The sequence below is a fragment of the Octopus sinensis genome, linkage group LG13 (genome assembly GCF_006345805.1).
Source record: "Octopus sinensis linkage group LG13, ASM634580v1, whole genome shotgun sequence".
In the NCBI taxonomy this organism is placed as follows: domain Eukaryota; kingdom Metazoa; phylum Mollusca; class Cephalopoda; order Octopoda; family Octopodidae; genus Octopus; species Octopus sinensis.
Window position 1 is genome coordinate 9,346,874 of NC_043009.1, and position 20,036 is coordinate 9,366,909.

At 37.1% G+C, this 20,036-nt stretch overlaps 1 protein-coding gene across 3 annotated transcripts in view; it reads left to right on the forward strand.

Moving 5' to 3' along the window:
• The window catches only part of LOC115218558 (homeobox-containing protein 1-like), a 218,102-nt gene that overhangs the window by 162 nt on the left and 197,904 nt on the right, over positions 1-20,036 (forward strand). For all 3 annotated transcript variants that reach the window (XM_036508150.1, XM_036508148.1, XM_036508149.1), the window contains exon 1: positions 1-110. This exon is cut by the window's left edge. The gene's annotated coding sequence lies outside the window, so the exon portion shown is untranslated. The remainder of the gene's footprint in view (positions 111-20,036) is intronic.

Consider the following 20,036-nt stretch of genomic DNA (forward strand, 5'->3'; position numbering starts at 1 on the left):
ATTAAACCAACATGGCGGAGTGCTAACGTGGTGCGCTATTAAACTGGAACGGCGTGAAAACGCAGCTTTTTTTGGGCCCGTGGCACCGATTGCAAGCTATGACAGCGAAGGTGAGTATTTTGTTGTGGGCTGAGAGGGCCCGTTTAGGACCCTGAAATAACGGTTAGCGCGTCAGGCCGAGTTAACAGTTATGTTCTTTTGTGCTACTTTGTATATGTACTCTATATATGTATCTCTCTCTTTGTACCTTTCTTCCTGTCTATCTCTTTCCAGCACGCACACCTACACTGCGCATAATCATATACATTCGTGCACACAAACTTCAACAGACACTACTGTACACCTACACACGCGCACACACTTATCATCGCTCTACAAAGGGGAGAACATCTCTTTGTCACCAAGGAAAGTCTCATAATAACAAAAACAAGCGTATAAAAGAACAACAAAACAATAATAATCACGAAAAGAAAGAAAAATTATGATGTTCCGTTATGTTGTAAAAGAATACAAAAAAGAATAAATAGAAATTGTCAAAGAGAAAGTAAGCTCTGAATATTTTGCGAAACGATCGCTGGATCCTTTTAAAACTGGAAAAAAGTGGACAAGAGAATTCCTTTTGTGTTGATTTTTTAAATGTATGATTGTTATTAAAAAATACAACAGAATTTAAGACAATTAGAAATACTTCTACGTACTTTCTAGGCCCTGTGTATTTACATTTTCTTTTTGTTTTCAAAATTTCTTTCCCGGTTGCTTTAATACATTTTTTTTGTATCTTCGCGCACATGTAAGGTTTGGTTTTATTTTAGAATTTAAAGAAATGCAAGTAAAAATATTCTTTATTGTCAATGAATTATGTTTTTGGCTCCAACATGTTTAGACGGTAGGCTCAGATTTTCAAACTGGTAGAACATTTATTAGAAAGAATAAATCCCTTAAGGGCAGCTGAAGCGCTTTATGGTGCTTTCCCCTCACCCTTTGTATTTTTTAAGCTATTTTATGCATTTTCCCCTTGTGTTGATATTTCCTTCAGTAAGGAAACGAAACCGGCAATTCGTTCACCAATTTTAGCTCAGTTCTTCTATTCCCCCAGTTTGTATATTTTAAAAATCAATACTGGATTTATTTGGTAACGGCTTTTTGCGGAATTTTCTCTATATTTCGTTGCAGTCATTCCATAAATGCTTTGTTTCCTTTTGTTCTACTTCCTTCACTCCGACACTGGATCACTCTTCCATCCTTTCTTTTCCCCCTTTTTTGCATTCACATCATCCGCGGTTTGTAATCTGTTTATATATATATATATATACATATATATATATATATATATTATATTAATGTATGTTCGGAAACATTTAATCCTTCTGAATTCGTAACCCTCGTTTACATAAACTAAAACGTTTGTATTAGTTTCTATCTGTCTGTCTATCTATCTATCTATCTATCTATCTATCTATCTATCTATCTATCTATCTATCTATCTATCTATCCCTCTCTCTCTCCATCTCTCTCTCTCTCTCTCTCTATCTATCTAAATGCACACGCGCGAGCGCGTGTGTGCATTTATTTTGTAAACACACGCACATATATGTTTATGTGTTAAGGAGGTGATATGAATCTGGGGTGAATCAGTACGGGGAACTACCATACTCGGACCCTTTCAAGAAAGAGTTCTTCTAATCGTTATTGTAAATTTGTTGTGGCAGATGCGGCCCGACCCATAGGCAATTTCCCCTTGTCCGTATCTAAACTTATTGTTCGGTATTCATTTATCTTTGCTATCCAAATTTATTATTTTATTTTTTATATCTTTTCGAAAATGATATGAAACAACCTCTCCGTGCCAGTATGTATATATATAATATATATATATATAAATATATTATATATATATATATATATATATATATATATATAATATATATATTATATATTTATATAATAATATGAAACAATCTCTCTGTGCCAGTATATATTTATGTATATATATATAGGTATATATATATATATATATATATATATATATATATATATAGATAATGCGCATGTATGTATGTGTATATGCACGCGCGCGCACTGTGTATATGTGAGAAAGACCGTGGAAGGATCTGTGTGTGAGTGCGCGATGCGTGTGTGTGTGTGTGCACGGGTGCTCTTAAAAGTACACTCTGCTCGAGATCTAAACGATATCTATCATACATCGCACGTTCCTCTTCTCTGTATTATTCTCATGTTATTAGATTTGCAAATCGATCTCTATCCATTTTCTCCATCCTTCCTCAAACCCTCCTCATCCCGGAATATATATTTCTTATTTCCGTTTTTATTTCTCTTCCAAGAAGTACTTTTATTTACTTATTACATTCTACCTTTGTTTCCGTAACTGGGATTTTCTCATCTTTTCGCTGATGTTGCATCTCTCTGCCGATTATACGCACATTTCAAACATCAACACACGTGCAGCAAATGCATTTAGTTTGTATGTGTGTTTGTGCAAGTGTGTACTTTTAACTACGCATTATTAATTTTCTTTTTCATATTTCAATACATTTGTCCCAAAAAAAGATTGAGTTTTTTTTCCCCCCCACGCAATCAATGTAAATAATGAACGTTTCTAGAATTTAAAAATTATACTCCTGATTGTTCTTGTGACAATTTGCTAATTAATTGACTCCACTGTAATAATAATATTGGTACTTTTATCGACCCCGGTGAAATATTCGCTGATGATTTATTTTACTGGGTCGATACAATAAATACCAGCAATATACGAGGTCGGTTCAATCGATTCTATCCCTATTCTGTGAAAAGTTCTAAAAGGTAGCATCGTGATTATGAATCTAGCTATAAACAAAACAATTAAATATATTATTCTCTTAGATTCCTCGGTTTTCTCCGTTGTAAACACAGACTCCGTTAAATATACGCATTTGAGTGAAATATACACATATTTATTATGTTTATTAGTATTGTTTACGTCTTTACTTCTTCATGTTTATTTTAGAATCGTTATTTAATTTGAACCTTTGCTTTTTTTTTCCCAACTTTTTTTTGGTAGTGATCTTAAGGGCGATTGGAAACAGGTAATTGGGAGGGAAAAACGTGTTCCATTTACTGCTACTAAACTATGTTGCTTAGTAGTCCAGTGTGTTTTCGTGTCATGTTTGTCTTCTAGTGTCCACCTTTTCTTTCTTTCTTTTCTTCTTTGCCACAATAACACACTTTCGATTCAGCATACATTCCCTTTCAATTTTTTGGGTCTGTTTTTCTTTTTTGTTGAATTTTCCCACTTCTTTCCGAAACTGTTAATTTTACTCTTAATCTGTGTGTAAGTGCGTGTGTGTGTATAATGATGCGTGTGTATTTGAGAAAATAAACTTTGCTGTCTTAGCCAAACCAATTTAAATTCAATGTTTTATATATTTTTTATTTGGTACACTAAATCGCTAATTATCTTTCTTCCAGATTATTATTAAAAGGGTTTCATAGATGCATCATAGCTTGTTGCATTATAGTTAACCCGTCCACATTCCATCTTTAATTTAATGTTTGGTCTAGTGCCCTTCTTAAGGTCAAATATCTTTCTTTGATTAATAAGTCACAACTTTTCAAAATTTACATTTTCAGTCGTTCCAGATTCCTCGTATTTATTTTCTAAAGAGAATTTAATCCGATTCATTTAGCTTCATCCTAGTTATATTTACGATAGTCGTCATCATGTTATCATTATCGCCATAATTATTATTAATTTAATTAACCACTATCTGAAAAGAAAAAAAAAATTCCATTTTGGAAATCCTCTCTGGTGCCATTCTACAATTGTTTTAATTTTTATTCAGTTCGGTTCAAATATATGGGCTCGAATCATTAAGAAAAGTATGAATGAAAAAAGAAATTTCAGAGGAGAGACAGAGAGAAAAAATAAAGTGTAAAGGAGAAAAACGCGAGAAAGAGGGAGTATGCGTGTGAAGGAGTAAGTGTGTGTGTTGTGTGAAAGAGAGAGAGAAAAGTGTTTTGAAAAAGATAGTGAAAGTACATTTTGGGTATTTGACAGGAGTAGGGGTGGTCGTTCGAAAAAGCAAGGAAAAAGAATAACAGAAAGTAAATCGCCTAAAGATTGTATACAGTGCTGAGTTAGCGTTATTGGGTAAATGTCAGGAAGGCTTGTGATATATTTCGCGGTTTATTTGGACTTTTAGAATATATACATGTATATATATTTTTGCGATTTTCAATATTCTTAATTAATCTACGCATTTAGACGTTTGTTTTAGCGTGTTAATGTCGACATGGAAGGAAAAGAGAGAGTCGGCTGCGGACTGGCCTGATTGACTAGTCGACAACATTTTTGATCGCTTCAGTTTTAACCGATATAGATGCCAAAACAAGTTATTTGTATCGATTTAAATTTAAAATAATCGATTAAAACCAAGTTTCGTTAGCTTTTTCATCATCGTTACTAATTACACTTTCTCCCTCGCACCTTCATCTCCTCACCACCATTCTCTCTCTCTCTCTCTCTCTCTCCTTCCTCCCTCCCAACTCTCTCCCGTTTCCTCCAATCTCCATCACTTTTACTTCCAACCCCTCTCAATCTCTCTCTCTCTCTCTCTCTCTCTTTCCTTCTTCTCCATTTCTCTCTCTCTCTCTCTCTCTCTCTCTCTCTCTCGTGTGTGGCGCTCTCTCCTCCCCTTCCTCTCGGTTATTTTCTTGTTTTATTTTTGAATTTAATAATAAACTTCGTCGATCAATTCTTCCTGTTTTTTTTTCTTCTTTCTTTGTCTGATGTCGATTTAGAAATTTTGTGTTCAAGTAGCTTTTCTGTATAAAAGCCAGAAGAAAAGCCGAGGGAGGGTGGAGGGGTGGAAAGCGAGGGTGAAGAATCTTTACCGACTTAATTCTGTGTTTTTATTTGTTTGTTTCTCCTGTTGTATTAGATTTTACTCAATAATAGTTAAACAATGTTGATTTGATTAATTTTATAGAAAATATTTAAAACGATGCAATCTTTGAATCTTTCGTTTTGAATGCCGACTGCTTTAATTTTTGACAACCATGAAATCACTTCAATACCCATCACAGTAACAACCATTCTGATTGAGGAATTCGATCAATGAAGTCCTACACAACTTTCCTTCACTCTGCTATCCCAACAAAGACGGCTTTCGTTTTTTCCGCAAGTATTATGATTAACACCTAGCTGAATGGATACAGACACCCGTACATACACACGTACATAATACATACATACATACATGCATGTATACACACATACATACATACACACACACACATACATACATACATACATACATACATACACACATACATACATACATACATACATACACACACATACGCACATACATATACACACATATACGTACACACACATACATACATACACACACATACATACATAATACGTACATACATACATACATACACACACACACACACACAACATACATACATACACACACACATGCACACACAAATACATACATACACATACATACACACACATACATACACACACGCATACATACATACATACATACATACATACGTGTATCTATGGGCCCGGCTTGGTTGTGTGGTTAAGAAACTTGCTTCTCAAATACATGGTTACAGGTTCAATCCTGCTACATGGTATCTTGACCAAGTGTTTTCTACTATAGCCCCAAGCAGATCAGAGACTCACGAGTGGATTTGGTAGATAGAAACTGAAAGAAGCGTGTGTGTGTGTGTGGTGTGTATATGTATATCTTTTTATGTATGTGTTTGTGTCTCCTTGTCTTGACATTGCGTGAGTGTTGTGGTCATACAAGCAATGTCATCCATATCCAATATTCTGTGAAATCATATCTTGCCATGGGGGAAATATTACCTTGGAAACAGATAAAGGTTAGCAACAGGAAAGGCATCTGGCTGTCTGACTGTAGAAAATCTGCCTTATTAAACTCTGACTCATTCAAGTATGGAAAAATGGACATAAAAATAATAATGATCTATATATTATGAATCTATTCTATATATTATATATATATATACTCTTTTTACTCTTTACTCTTTTACTTGTTTCAGTCATTTGACTGCGGCCATGCTGGAGCACCGCCTTTAGCCGAGCAACTAGACCCAAGGACTTATTCTTTGTAAGCCCAGTACTTATTCTATCGGTCTCTTTTGCCGAACCGCTAAGTGACGGGGACATAAACACGCCAGCATCGGTTGTCAAGCAATGCTAGGGGGACAAACACAGACACACACACACACACATATATATATATACATATACGACGGGCTTCTTTCAGTTTCCGCCTACCAAATCCACTCACAAGGCATTGGTCGGCCCGGGGCTATAGTAGAAGACACTTGTCCAAGGTGCCACGCAGTGGGACTGAACCCGGAACCGTGTGGTTGGTTAGCAAGCTACTTACCACACAGCCACTCCTGCGCCTTTATATATATATATATATATATTCGTTTATTCTTTTACTTGGTTTAGTGATTTGACTGTGGTCATGCTGGAGCACTGCCTTTAGTCGAACGGATCAAACCCAAGACTTGTTCTTTGTAAGACTACTACTTATTCTATTGGTCTCTTTTGCCGAACTACTAAGTTATGGGGACATAAACACACCAGCATCAGTTGTCAAGCAATGGCGGGAGGACAAACACAGACACACATGCACAAATATATATATATATATATATACGACAGGCTTCTTTCAGTTTCTGTCTACCAAATCCACTCACAAGGCTTTGGTTAGCCTGAAGCTATAGTAGAAGACGCTTGCCCAAGGTGCCATGCAGTGGGACTGAACCCAGGACCATGTGGTTGGGAAGCAAGTTTTTTACCACACAACCACGCCTGATAAAGATAGTTATGGCCAGCCTATGGGGTTACCCTGGGTTTCTTTAAATACTCTTCTGCTCTCTAACTTAGAGTGTGCTTCTCTTTCAGATTTATGATTTACTGATTATATATATATATATATATATATATACATACACGCACATATGTATATATGTGTGTGTGTGAAGATGCATGGCCTAGTGGTTAGGCTGTTGCACTCACGATTGTTAGATCAGGAGTTCAATTCCCAGACCAGGTGGTGTGTTGTGTTCTTGAGCAAAACACTTCATTCCACATTGCTCCAGTTCCCCTTTTAAACAGGGAGCAATGTTGGCCTGCTTGCCTAGCCAGCAGAGTAGGATCATTTGAAGGCTAAAGTGCATTGTGACCAGCGATGTGTAACATCTGATAGTTTGGTCAGTCACGATATATATATATGCCAGAATGGTTATCTGGCCTCCATGCCGGTGGCACGTAAAAGACACCATTTGAGCTTGATCGTTACCAGCGTCGCCTTACTGGCACCTGTGCCGGTGGCATGTGTAAAAGATTCGAGCGAGGTCGTTGCCAGTACCGCCTGACAGGCCCTCATGCTGGTGGCATGTAAAAGCACCCATTACACTCTCGGAGTGGTTGGCATTAGGAAGGGCATCCAGCTGTAGAAACTCTGCCAGATCAAGATTGGAGTCTGGTGCAGCCATCTGGTTCACCAGACCTCAGTCAAACCGTCCAACCCATGCTAGCATGGAAGGCGGACGTTAAACAATGATGATGATGATGAGGACTACCACTCTCTCTTACCACTTTACACTGCTCATACACTTTCTATTCAGTCTCATGATTCTTGCTCCTCTCACCCTCACTCTTCTGTTACCTTGATCTGCATCACTTTCATTACCATTCCATCACCTTGGACATAATGTTTCTGTTCAATCTCCATAGCAGCAACAAATTTTCAGGTGTCCATCCTTCATACACAAACACACACTCTTTTATTTACCTCTCTTGTTTTACTTTTCTAATTCTTCTCTTGTTAGCTGTATAAGAAATGAATGGAGGCTACATGGATAAAATGAGGGCTCTTCATTTAATTTGATCAGGCACAGGAGTGGCTGTGTGGTAAGTAGCTTGCTTACTAACCACATGGTTCCGGGTTCAGTCCCACTGTGTGGAACCTTGGGCCAAAGCTTTGTGGTGGATTTGGTAGACAAAAACTGAATATGTATATATATATGTGCATCTGTGTGTATATGTTTGTGTGTCTGTGTTTGTCCCCCAAACATCACTTGACAACCGAGGACTACGACAAACAGAAGAGGACTGAGCATTGAGCCCTGCACACTGAATCCATTTCTGTATTCATTTCTTACTCTCACTTTGTTGATAGCAACACTGTACATGATTTACATGATTGTCACAGGCCAGTCATCTATCTACTCCGACCTTATGGAAACTTCAACAATGTTTTGTACTTCTGTGGGATTGTAAACCAAAGTCAGTGGCACAACCATGATAGCAGGTATTGTGGCACTCTGTTGGTAGGCACAATGTAGTGGATCTTGTTCCAGCCTCTTCTCATTTATCTTCCTGTTGTTTGATTCAATTTGACTCCATAACATTTACACTTTTCATTATAGTTCCCTGCTTTTGTTTGCCATTAGTCCCTATCTTCTTTCTTTCAGTTGTAATCAGTTCACCTACTTCTTTGGGATGTCATTCGATGACATTCAATAGAATTTCAGATGCCTTTTTTTTAAACAACTTCCACATTTCAGTTCACTGCAGAGCACAGTCCCAGTGGGAGCTCATTGTCCTCCATACAGATCACTTGTCCCACTCAATGCAGCGGTGATAGACTCAATACTTGACATATTTGCATGCTGCAGGACCTCCTGGTTGGAGAAGTAGTCACACCAATAAATATTGTAATTGCAGCTGACACAAATGATCATTCCTTAGCTTTTTATAGATACTGATGATAGATCGTGTTGGTCTCAACAAAACACAACAGACAGGATAGTATTTCTGCTTAGAAAACTTTGCATTTTGTTGACAGTTTTATGCCATGCTGTTTCCACAACCAATCATTGTTCATCCTGAAAGTGATCTCACCTGACTTTATGCAGCAGTTCACCTTTGGTTCCAGGTTGTTTTTCTTAGAAATCATGCTGTCTAAATATGTGAAAATTTTCACCTCTCTTAGAGGCTGATTTGCAACCATGATGATCAGGGGTTCATGTTCCAGCTCTCCAGGTTTTGGCTGGGTCGAGACTTCAGTCTTTTTCATACTTATTGATAGGCTGAAAACGCATTCAAAATGGCCTATAGTTTTCTGGATGTTTTCCTAAGATTGAGTCAACAACAAAAAGAAGTTCACAAGGTGCAGGAGTGGCTGTGTGGTAAGTAGCTTGCTTACCATCCACATGGTTCTGGGTTCAGTCCTACTGCGTGGCACCTTGGGCAAGTGTCTTCTACTATAGCCTCGGGCCAACCAAAGCCTTGTGAGTGGATTTGGTAGACAGAAACTGAAAGAAGCCTGTCGTATGTATGTATGTATATATATATATATGTGTGTGTGTGTATATGTTTGTGTGTCTGTGCTTGTCCCTCAAACATCACTTGACAACCGATGCTGGTGTGTTTACATCCCCGTAAATTAGCGGTTCGGCAAAAAGAAACCAATAGAATAAGTACTAGGCTTACAAAGAATAAATCCTGGGGTTGATTTGCTTGACTAAAGGCGGTGTTCCAGCATGGCCGCAGTCAAATGACTGAAACAAGTAAAAGAATGAAAGAAGTTCACAAATACACATATTGTGGAACTTCCTGGCGGATCTTAGTCTAGATATTCTTTTACTTGTTTCAGTCATTTGACTGCGGCCATGCTGGAGCACCGCCTTTAGCCGAGCAAATCGACCCCGGGACTTATTCTTTGTAAGCCAGTACTTATTCTATCGGTCACTTTTGCCAAACCGCTAAGTGACGGGGATGTAAACAGACCAGCATCGGTTGTCAAGCAATGCTAGGGGGACAAACACAGACATACACACACACATATACATACATATATATATATATATATATATATATATATATATATATACATATATACGACAGGCTTCTTTCAGTTTCTGTCTACCAAATCCACTCACAAGGCATTGGTCGGCCCGAGGCTATAGTGGAAGACACTTGCCCAAGGTGCCACGCAGTGGGACTGAACCTGGAACCATGTGGTTGGTTAGCAAGCTACTTACCACACAGCCACTCCTGCACCTAGATATGTTTAACAATCCACCATCACCTTTTGCACAGATATACACATGACCTGTGAATTCACCATCTTTTCAACCACAGTACCCAGAAGTAGTACAAAAAGTACAGGAGTGAGTATACATCTTTGTTTTACTCCATGGGTGAGTGGAATGGTTCAATTAATGAAATTACCTGATCTGGAATTATTCTGTAAGCGAATGATCTACCTGTTACCGACTGGTAACTGTTTTTCAAGTGAGGGTTTTATTATTCCAGCAAAATTCAAAAATGCAGTGTTTGCAGATAATTTGTTGAAAGGAAATATCATCAAATCTCTCTGCTTACAGTGACATCACAGTTTGTTGTCGTAGTTTTTCACAGATTGTAAGCTATCACATGCTCTCACGCACACATGCATACAGGGTGTCCTAGAAGTCGTTCACCATTCTGGTTTTCATTAAAAATAATTAAAGCATTTTATTTTATCATATTTTTTCTGCATGTTTTATTGCAGAGGGTGCTCAATTTGAGCATTTGTTGTGATTAATTTCAATAAAGTATTTTTGAAATCAATAAGGGTGTATTCTTTTAAAGAACCAGGATGGTGCACAACTTCTGGGACACCCTGTATATATATATGTGTGTATATATATATGTATATATACATGCATATATATATATATATATATATATATACATGCATATATATATATATAATATATATATATATATATAATATATATATATATATATAATATATATATATATATTATATATATATATATTTTATATATATATATATATATTAGAAAAAATGAGGTAATCAGATCGGATGGTTCATATTTATAGATATTTATTTATATATTACATTTTTTACATATATCTATCATATCATTCAGATCATATCATTCGGATTATTAGCGCTTTCTCCCATTCCAGTGGGGTTTTCAAATCAAATTGATCCCTTTGTGGGGAATTTGAACATTTTATAGAGTTTCGTAGTAGTGGGGAGGAATAAGACAGTATAAGAGGGTGAGGTGGGTGAGGAGGAAGTGAGAGAGAGAAAATATATATATACATCTATATATAATATATATACACGTGATGAAGGAACAAAAACAAGAAGGGAGTCAAGTTTTCACAAAGGTGTCATTAGTTTTATGCTTGAAACGAAAAAGGAAAAAAGGTCTTTGACATTTCAGACATTAGAGTGCTTGAACAGAAAAAAGAAAGGAGGGAATAAAAAAGGGGCTGGTTTAGAAGGCAAGTGAGATCACAGTTCTATGAGGAGGAGTTAAGGTGGGAGGAAGAGGTTAGGTATTTTGTGTATTTATAAGAGCATTTATATATATGTGTGTGTGTGTGTATACTCTTGTACTCTCTTTTTTACTCTTTTACTTGTTTCAGTCATTTGACTGTGGCCATGCTGGAGCACCTCCTTTTAGTTGAGCAAATCGAACCCAGGACTTATTCTATCAGTCTCTTTTGCTGAACCCCTAAGTTACGGGGATGTAAACACACCAGCATCAGTTGTCAAGCGATGTCGGGGAGGACAAGCACAGACACACAAACATATACACACACCCACGTACATCATCATCAACATCATCATCGTTTAACGTCCATTCTCCATGCTAGCATGGGTTGGCCGTATATATATATATAATATATATATATATATATATATACATACATACATATATATATACATACATACATATATACGACTGGCTTCTTTCAGTTTCCATCTACCAAATCTACTCATAAGGCTTTGGTCGGCCCGAGGCTATAGTAGAAGACACTTGTTCAAGGTGCCATGCAGTGGCACTGAACCCAGAACCATGTGGTTCGTAAGCAAGCTACTTACCACACAGTCACTCCTTTCATTAACAGTGTCTCAATGGTTGAGAGTTTCATGCATTAACACATATCAAACTAGATACAAATCAAGGGGTTATAAATTAAGATACTGGTTTGCATTGCCAAACATATATATTTATATGTATGTATATATACACATATATGTAGGTGTGACTCTGGTAAGAAGCTTGCTTCCCAACCACATGGTTCTGGGTTTAGTCCCACTTGGTGGAATCTTGGGCAAGTGTCTTCTACTATAGCCTAGGGCCAACCAAGGCCTTGTGAATGGATTTGGTAGATATATGTATATCTATGTCTATATCTGTATGTATGTGTGTGTGTCTTTGTGTCTGTATTTGTCCCACCACCACCACCACCGCCACTCGACAAGCCATGTTGGTGTGTTTGCATCCCTATAACTTAGCAGTTCAGCTAAAGAGACTGATAGAATAAGTACCAGACTTAAAAAATAAGTCCTGGGGCTGATTTATTCAACTAAAGATTCAAGGTGGTGCCCCAGCATGGCCACACTATAATGACAAACAAGTAAAAGATAAAGGATCTGTATGTATGTAAATTATACACACATATACACATGATGCTCTTCTTTCAGTTTCTGTTTACCAAATTCCTTCACAAAGCTTTGGTCAGCATGGGTTACAGCAGAAGGTGCCACGCAGTGAACTGAACCTAAAACCATATAGATGTGAAGTGAATTTCTTAACCACGCATACCCAAGTCATTATATAGGATACTAATTAATATAATAAGTTGGGTCTACTTTTTTCAGTCCAGTATGTTTAGTACATGTAACATAGCAAGTGTTATTTAGTAGACACGCTAATATTTAATTTATTTAATCAAATTAGTTTAGTTACCACAATTTCCTCCTCCTCCTCCTCCTCTTCCTCATCATCATCATCATCATCATCATTATTACCATGATGATGATTGTTATTATTATTACTATTATTATTGTTATTATTAATTCTGTAATTAGATTGCTTAATTATTTTTGATTATTTTAAATTTATTTTTTTGTCTCAATTTTTTCTTAATCATATTAGAAGTTATTTTAATTTTTAGATATTTTTCTTTGAAATAGAATATCTTCCTTAGTGAATAATATATTGGTTATTTTCCTTTTAGAATTCTCATTAAGTCATCCTGTCGTCTACTCATAGTTTACATTTAGAATTTATACCGATCAAATGACATTTCCATTGTGAACTAAATAGTACATCTACTGAAAAGCCTGGTTCTATATACCTGCTCTGTGTATTTGAATTGGTCTCTATTGGTTTAAATAGAGTAAGAATTTTACCATAAACATGCTTCAAGTTGCTGGATGGAATTGAAGAAACTAAGTATCATATTATATTGATAAATACAATTCCTAAATTGGTCCGCTGAAATACTCCTTTACCCCTTATACAGGTCAAATATTGTTAGTTTTACTACTATCTATTGCCTTTATAAAGTTCTGTGTTCTGTGTAGTGTGGTATATCTTTGATAAGGATAGGATGATGTTAAATTGATCCTAGTTGATCAAATATGATATTGATTACTATGCACAGTTACTGTATCACAGATTTTTGGAATTTTCAGGTTTGTCTGAAACGTACATCAGCTGATTAAATAATGTATGATTTTCCATTCTTTTGTGTGTTAAAATATATGTATGTGTGTATATCTTGTATAGGTATTTGTGTGTATATAAATATATACGCGGATACTCTGTGTGGTGTATGTGTGTTTATATATTTGAAACTATATCAGAGATTTAGTTCTTTAAGAGTGCAACTGCCACCCTGATACATATAAATGGTAATATCAGCTGTAACCCTTTCATGACTGGATTTCTAATGAATAGACAGCTTCTTTATGACATGATCTGTGTCCTTATATTTTCAAACAAGGGAATCTAGCACCCCCACTCAGCTCAAAACATATATAAGGACACAGATCATGTCGTATAGCCAGCTGGTGACAATGTCTCCTGAGGCTAAATTACAGCAACATTCGTCCTAAACCAGGACTACCATGTTATGTTGGCAAACAATCTTTACTACAAAGTACTGTTGCTGAGTATCTCATGTGAGATTTAAAAATAGTAATTTTCTAAAGTGCCATTAGTATTGCAGTTTATGTTTGTGTTCCTTCTACAGGGCTTACAACATACTTGGCACGAATGGGACCAGTAGGTGGAAGACCATCAGGTTGGTTGTGGAAGTGGTGGAAATTGCCTCAAGGTAGCTGTGGATTAAGAGGTGTGAGCCCTTGAAGGGCCTGTGCTGTCAAGGGTAGGGACAACTGGACACAAGCTGGCATCTGATCAACCCTGGCTGGGTCACCTGGGGTGAAGATTAGATAAATTTGGTTGGTATTTGGGGCAAGTCTAAGTGACTACAAAGAAGCTCCCTTGTTAAGAATTAGTATCAGATTTTCAGGGGAAATTTTCAACAAAGTTGATTACTCAATCAATACATTTCAATGATTATGAAAAATATTTATTGTCTGAAATTCTTAATAGCTGAAAAAAGATTCAACTTTTTCAGCTATTGTAAAAAAAAGTTGATGAAATTAGCCTCAAACCAGAGAGCTGACCTGAATGCTTACAACAGAGTGGACACTCTGTGTATGGTATCCAAGAACCAGGTGTTGGCGATGTTAAAATGGGCAATAGATTAAGGGTATTTTTTTCCTTGTTCCAGTCATTTGACTGGAACACTGCTTTGAAGGCTTTTAGTCAAACAAATCGGTCCCAGGACTTTTTTTTTTTTGTAAGCTTAGTACTTATTCTGTCAATCTCTTTTGCAGGGGCATAAGCACATCAATACCAGTTGTCAAGCAGAGGTAGGGGACAAACAAAGGCACTCACGCACACATGTACACACACACACATGACAAGCTTCTTTCAGTTTCCGTCTACCAAATATTTGGTCAGCCCGAAGTTATAGTAGAAGACACTTGCCCAAGGTGCCACACAGTGGAACTAAACCCAGAGCTATGTGGTTGGTTAGCAAGTTTCTTGCCACACAATCATGTCTGCTCTGATATTAAATAATAAAATGGATAACAAAATGTACCTAATCCCTGATAAGAAGAGCTATAATCAAAACAGTCATACCAATATAACATGACCTATAGAACAACATAGATGCTTAGTTTTCTTTTCCAATGTGTGTGGGTCAGAAAATAAAGGATTACAACAAATAGCATGGTTACTGTATCACAGAATTTTGGGATTTTCAGGTTTGTCCGAAACGTGCATCAGCTGATTAAATAATGAATGATTTTTCCATTCTTTTGTGTTTTTGTATATATGTATGTGTGTGTATCTTGTATAGGTATTTGTGTGTATATAAATATATACACAGATACTCTGTGTGGTGTATGTGTGTTTATATATTTGAAACTGTATCAGAGATTTAGTTCTTTAGGAGTGCAACTGCCACCCTGATACATATAAATGGTAATATCAGCTGTAACCCTTTCATGACTGGATTTCTTATGGATAGACAGCCTCTTCATTTCTGTGGAACTTGCCTCCTGTATGCTAGTATGGAAAATGGGCATGAAATGATAATGTTGATGATGATGATGATGAAGATGATGATGCAAATGGGGCTGTACAAACCTTTGGATTAGGAGTTGTCAATCACATGACCATGACAAATGGCAAGGTGTTGTGAGGCCCATCCAACCCTTGCCAGCATGGAAAAATGAATGGAAAATGATGCTGGTGGTGTTAAGAGGCTGCACATACCATTGGATTAAGAGTCATCCTTCTTGCAATGCTTTTAGCTGGGAACTGTCCTGTCATCAATCAATAATTCCTCACTTGATTAACTCTTCTGTACCAATGAACCAACCAGCCAAGCCCTACCCCCTTGGTTCAATGTTGGCACTCCATGTAAAGCATCCTGTACGTTATATCTTCCTCCTCTTGTTTCATTTGTGGAATTGGTGGTATAAATAATGAACTGAGACAATGAAACGAAATAAAATAAATAACGGGTATTTAAATATTCATTAGATTTTTACATGTGAATGTTGATGACGATAATCAGATCAAATTCAATGAGCTCGTTTGAATTAAAGAAAAAACAAAACAAATAAAATGTTTTGTTTTCGCTAATATAGATTTTTTCTTTACCAACAAGGCATTTATTTTTAAAATTACAATATAATTTGGTTAATAAATTTCATGAATATAAGTTGAAATTTTTAATTGATTTTTATTGATAAAATTTTCGTTTTTATTTATTTTTTTATAGTTTTTTTTCAAGGATATTTTCATCAAAATCTTTGGGTAAAAATATATGCTAATAGTATAAAATATATGCCATTGACTTGGTTGATTCAAAATTTAGAATATCAAGACCATAGTTTTATTATTTAAAGTGGTTTTTTCCACTCATTTCCTCTGATAGCAAGAGTAATTCTATGAGCACAGTTATTTTGTTTAAATATTTCTTTTTCATATTCATTCTTCCACGCTAGAATGGATGAGAAATCATTTCAAATTTGGAATATTTACATATTCTAACAGCAATTGTGTTAACTGCAGGATGTCCCCCTTACTGCTAATCTATTCAATTGTGATATTTGTGTATAACTTAGTGTTAGTCAGATAAACTGTGACAAATTGAGTTATATGCTTTGCCAAGGTGCACAATACAGCATTTTAATATGAGCTCCAACATTATTTATGAATTAATATTGGACTGGGAATTTAAAAGATGATTGAATGGCTGTCGCTTCTCTGGGTTAAAAGTAAGGGTTGGCATCTAAAAAATGTGTAACCGAGATGTCTCCTCTCCTAGCTAAACCGGACATCAGTCAAGTTAGTGTTAACACATTTGATGCAGTCAACATTAAATGCTAATTAGAAATCATTATTCAGTAGAGAAAAGATGATATTAATCATTGGCTAATATTAGCTTTTTAATACACATTCATTAGATATGGTAACGGTAAGTTAGCTGTATATGCGTATATATTTTTCACTGATATATGTATAGCAACCAGCACAGATTGCCATCTTCCAAATTCGTTCACAAGGTATTGATTGACCTGAGGCTGCAGTAAAAGATGTATGTCCAAGAATCTATGCAGTAGGATTGAACCCGATACCATATAATTGCTAATTGAGCTTCTTAACTACTCTTTCATGCCTGCATTCATAGCATTATCATAACAGGATGAACCTTATAATGGTCATTACAGTTTCTCATCACCCTCATCACCAAACAGCAAAGCCTGTTTAGTCACCAACTGCTTGCGTGGTCCCTGGTTATATATATAAATGTGTGTGTGTGCATGTATATGCTCACACATACACAGACAGACAAATACACACACACAAACATTTAGTAGAGTCACATGTATGTAATAAGTGGAAAAACTTCAAGTAACTCTGTGTGTGTGACATTTTTCTTGCTCCTGATGTGTGATAACACATTGAAGCAATATGCCATAAGGCCATTTTCCATAAAAGTACATCTGTCTGTCTATCTATCTATCTATCTATCTATCTATCTAGATATGCACATGATATAGATATACACACATAGGTATACACAAACATATATGTATACGTGTGTATCATCATTATCATTATTTTGCATCCACATTTCATACAAGCATAGGTTAGATGTTATACGGCTGAAGTCAGCACTTATTACCTACTCACCTAAATGGGTTAGGAAACCTCATCTTGTTCACACAATTTTCGAATTGGTTTCTATGGTTGGATGCTTTTCCTAACACTAACCACTTTACAGAGTGTACTGGATGCTTTTCATGTGGCACCAACATTAGAGAGGTGTCATGTCCTCGACAGATCTAAAGGGCCCTTGCAACCTTACACTTTAAAGAGTGTACTGATTGCCTTCTTTTTGTGATACCAGCATTCAAAAGTATATTTTTGACAGGAACAAAGGGACCTCATGGCCCCATGTCTCTACTCACTTACCAGCCCCTTTATCGAGTGAGGGGCTTGATTGCCAGGGACATTAATAGTAGTGGTGGAACAGATGCGTGATAAGTGGTGACTGCAAAGGATACTCAGTGTTCTGTGAGAAGTATCTTTTATCTTTTACTTGTTTCAGTCATTAGACTGCAGCCATGCTGGGGCACTGCCTTGAAACCTTTTTAGTCGAATGAACTGACTCCAGTACATTTTTTTTAAGCCTGGTACTTATTGTATCAGTCTCTTTTGCTAAACTGTTAAGTTATGTTGATGTAAACACACCAACACCGGATGTCAAGCAGTGGTGAGAACAAAATCAGATACAAAGAACACAAACATTCAAACACACACATGCATGCACCCCTCCATATATATGATGGGCTTCTTTCAGTTTCTGTCTACCAGATCCACTCACAAGGCTGTGGTTGGGGCAAGGCTATAGCAGAAGACACTTGCCTAAGTTACCATGCTGTGGGATTGAGCAATGATAGAGGCCTTGGATGCATGGAATAAATGGTGCTTGAGTCTACTAGCAGAGTGACATGAGGTGTTGACAGGTTGTATGGGTGGAGGTGGGTGGTGAAGGTTGAGTGAACTGGATACAAGTGGTCCAATACATAAACCATGGGATGGTCCAGAAGGGGTTTAAGTGAAGAATGTGGAAGGACAAGGTGAATGGCAAGTAGGTGGGTCCTGTACCCATAACTGGCACAAAGGAATATTGGGTGTAGTGGCATCCTTCACAATTGGTGTGGTGGCATCCGTAGTTACACTGGAAGCGATAGATGGAAAACAGAAGAGATCCCATTGCTATCTTCAGTCACACCGGAAGCATGGTATAGCGGGGATTGAGAAGAGGGAGTGATTAAGCAAGAAAAAGAAAAGGAGAGAGAGAGAGAGAGAGAGAGAGAGAGCAATAGGCATGGGTGGAAGAATGCGATGTATGGTGAAGAGAAGATGAGCAATAAAGTTATGGGTGAGAGAGTGCAGTGTGTGACATAGAGAAGAGATCCGCTGCCATCCTTAGTCATGCTGACAGCTAAGTGCAATAAGACTGAAAAGAGGTGGGAGTGATTGAGAGATGAGCAATAAGCGGCGGCATGGGTGTAGGAAGGAGGAAAGATAAAAAGCACAGGCACAGCCGCGAAAGAAACATAGATGACAGTGATATGGTCAATAAAACAGATGAGCGATAGGGATGTGTGATGCGAGGGATGAGGGGCAAGTGACAAGTGGGGGGGCGGGGGGGGCAAGTGATGTTGGAGTTTGAGGGACGAGAGGCTATAAAAGAAGTGATGACAATAAACAGATATGTATGTATGCATGCATATAATATAAATACATATGTACATAGGCATATGCTTAGCAATACAAGACTGTATATATACAAATATACATAACATTATTGCAGTGTTCCTCTCTTTCTTTTACTTGTTTCAGTCATGTGACTGTGGCCATGCTGGAGCACCGCCTTTAGTCGATCAAATCGACCCCGGGACTTATTCTTTGTAAGCCTAGTACTTATTTTATCGGTCTCTTTTTTGCCGAACTGCTAAGTTACGGGGACGTAAACACACCAGCATCGGTTGTTAAGCAATGTTGGGGGGACAAACACAGACACACAAACACGCACATACATATATATATATATCTATATACGACGGGCTTCTTTCAGTTTCCGTCTACCAAATCCACTCACAAGGCTTTGGTCGGCCCGAGGCTATAGTAGAAGACACTTAGTCAAGGTGCCATGCAGTGGGACTGAACCCGGAACCATGTGGTTCATAAGGAAGCTTACTACACAGCCACTGCTACGCCTCTTGCTTTTCTTGAATAAGTGAGTAGGTCTTCTGCCACACGTGTATGATATACATATAGATACACACGTGTATGTGTGTACCTATATATGTATATATATATGTGTGTGTGGTAAGAAGGTTGGTTCTGGGTTCAGTCCTACTACATGGCACCTTCAGCAAATGTCTTCTACTATAGCCTCAGGTCAACCAAAACCTTGTGTGTGGATTTGGTAGATGGAAACTGAAAGAAGCCTGTTGTATATGTATGTGTGATTGTACCCTATA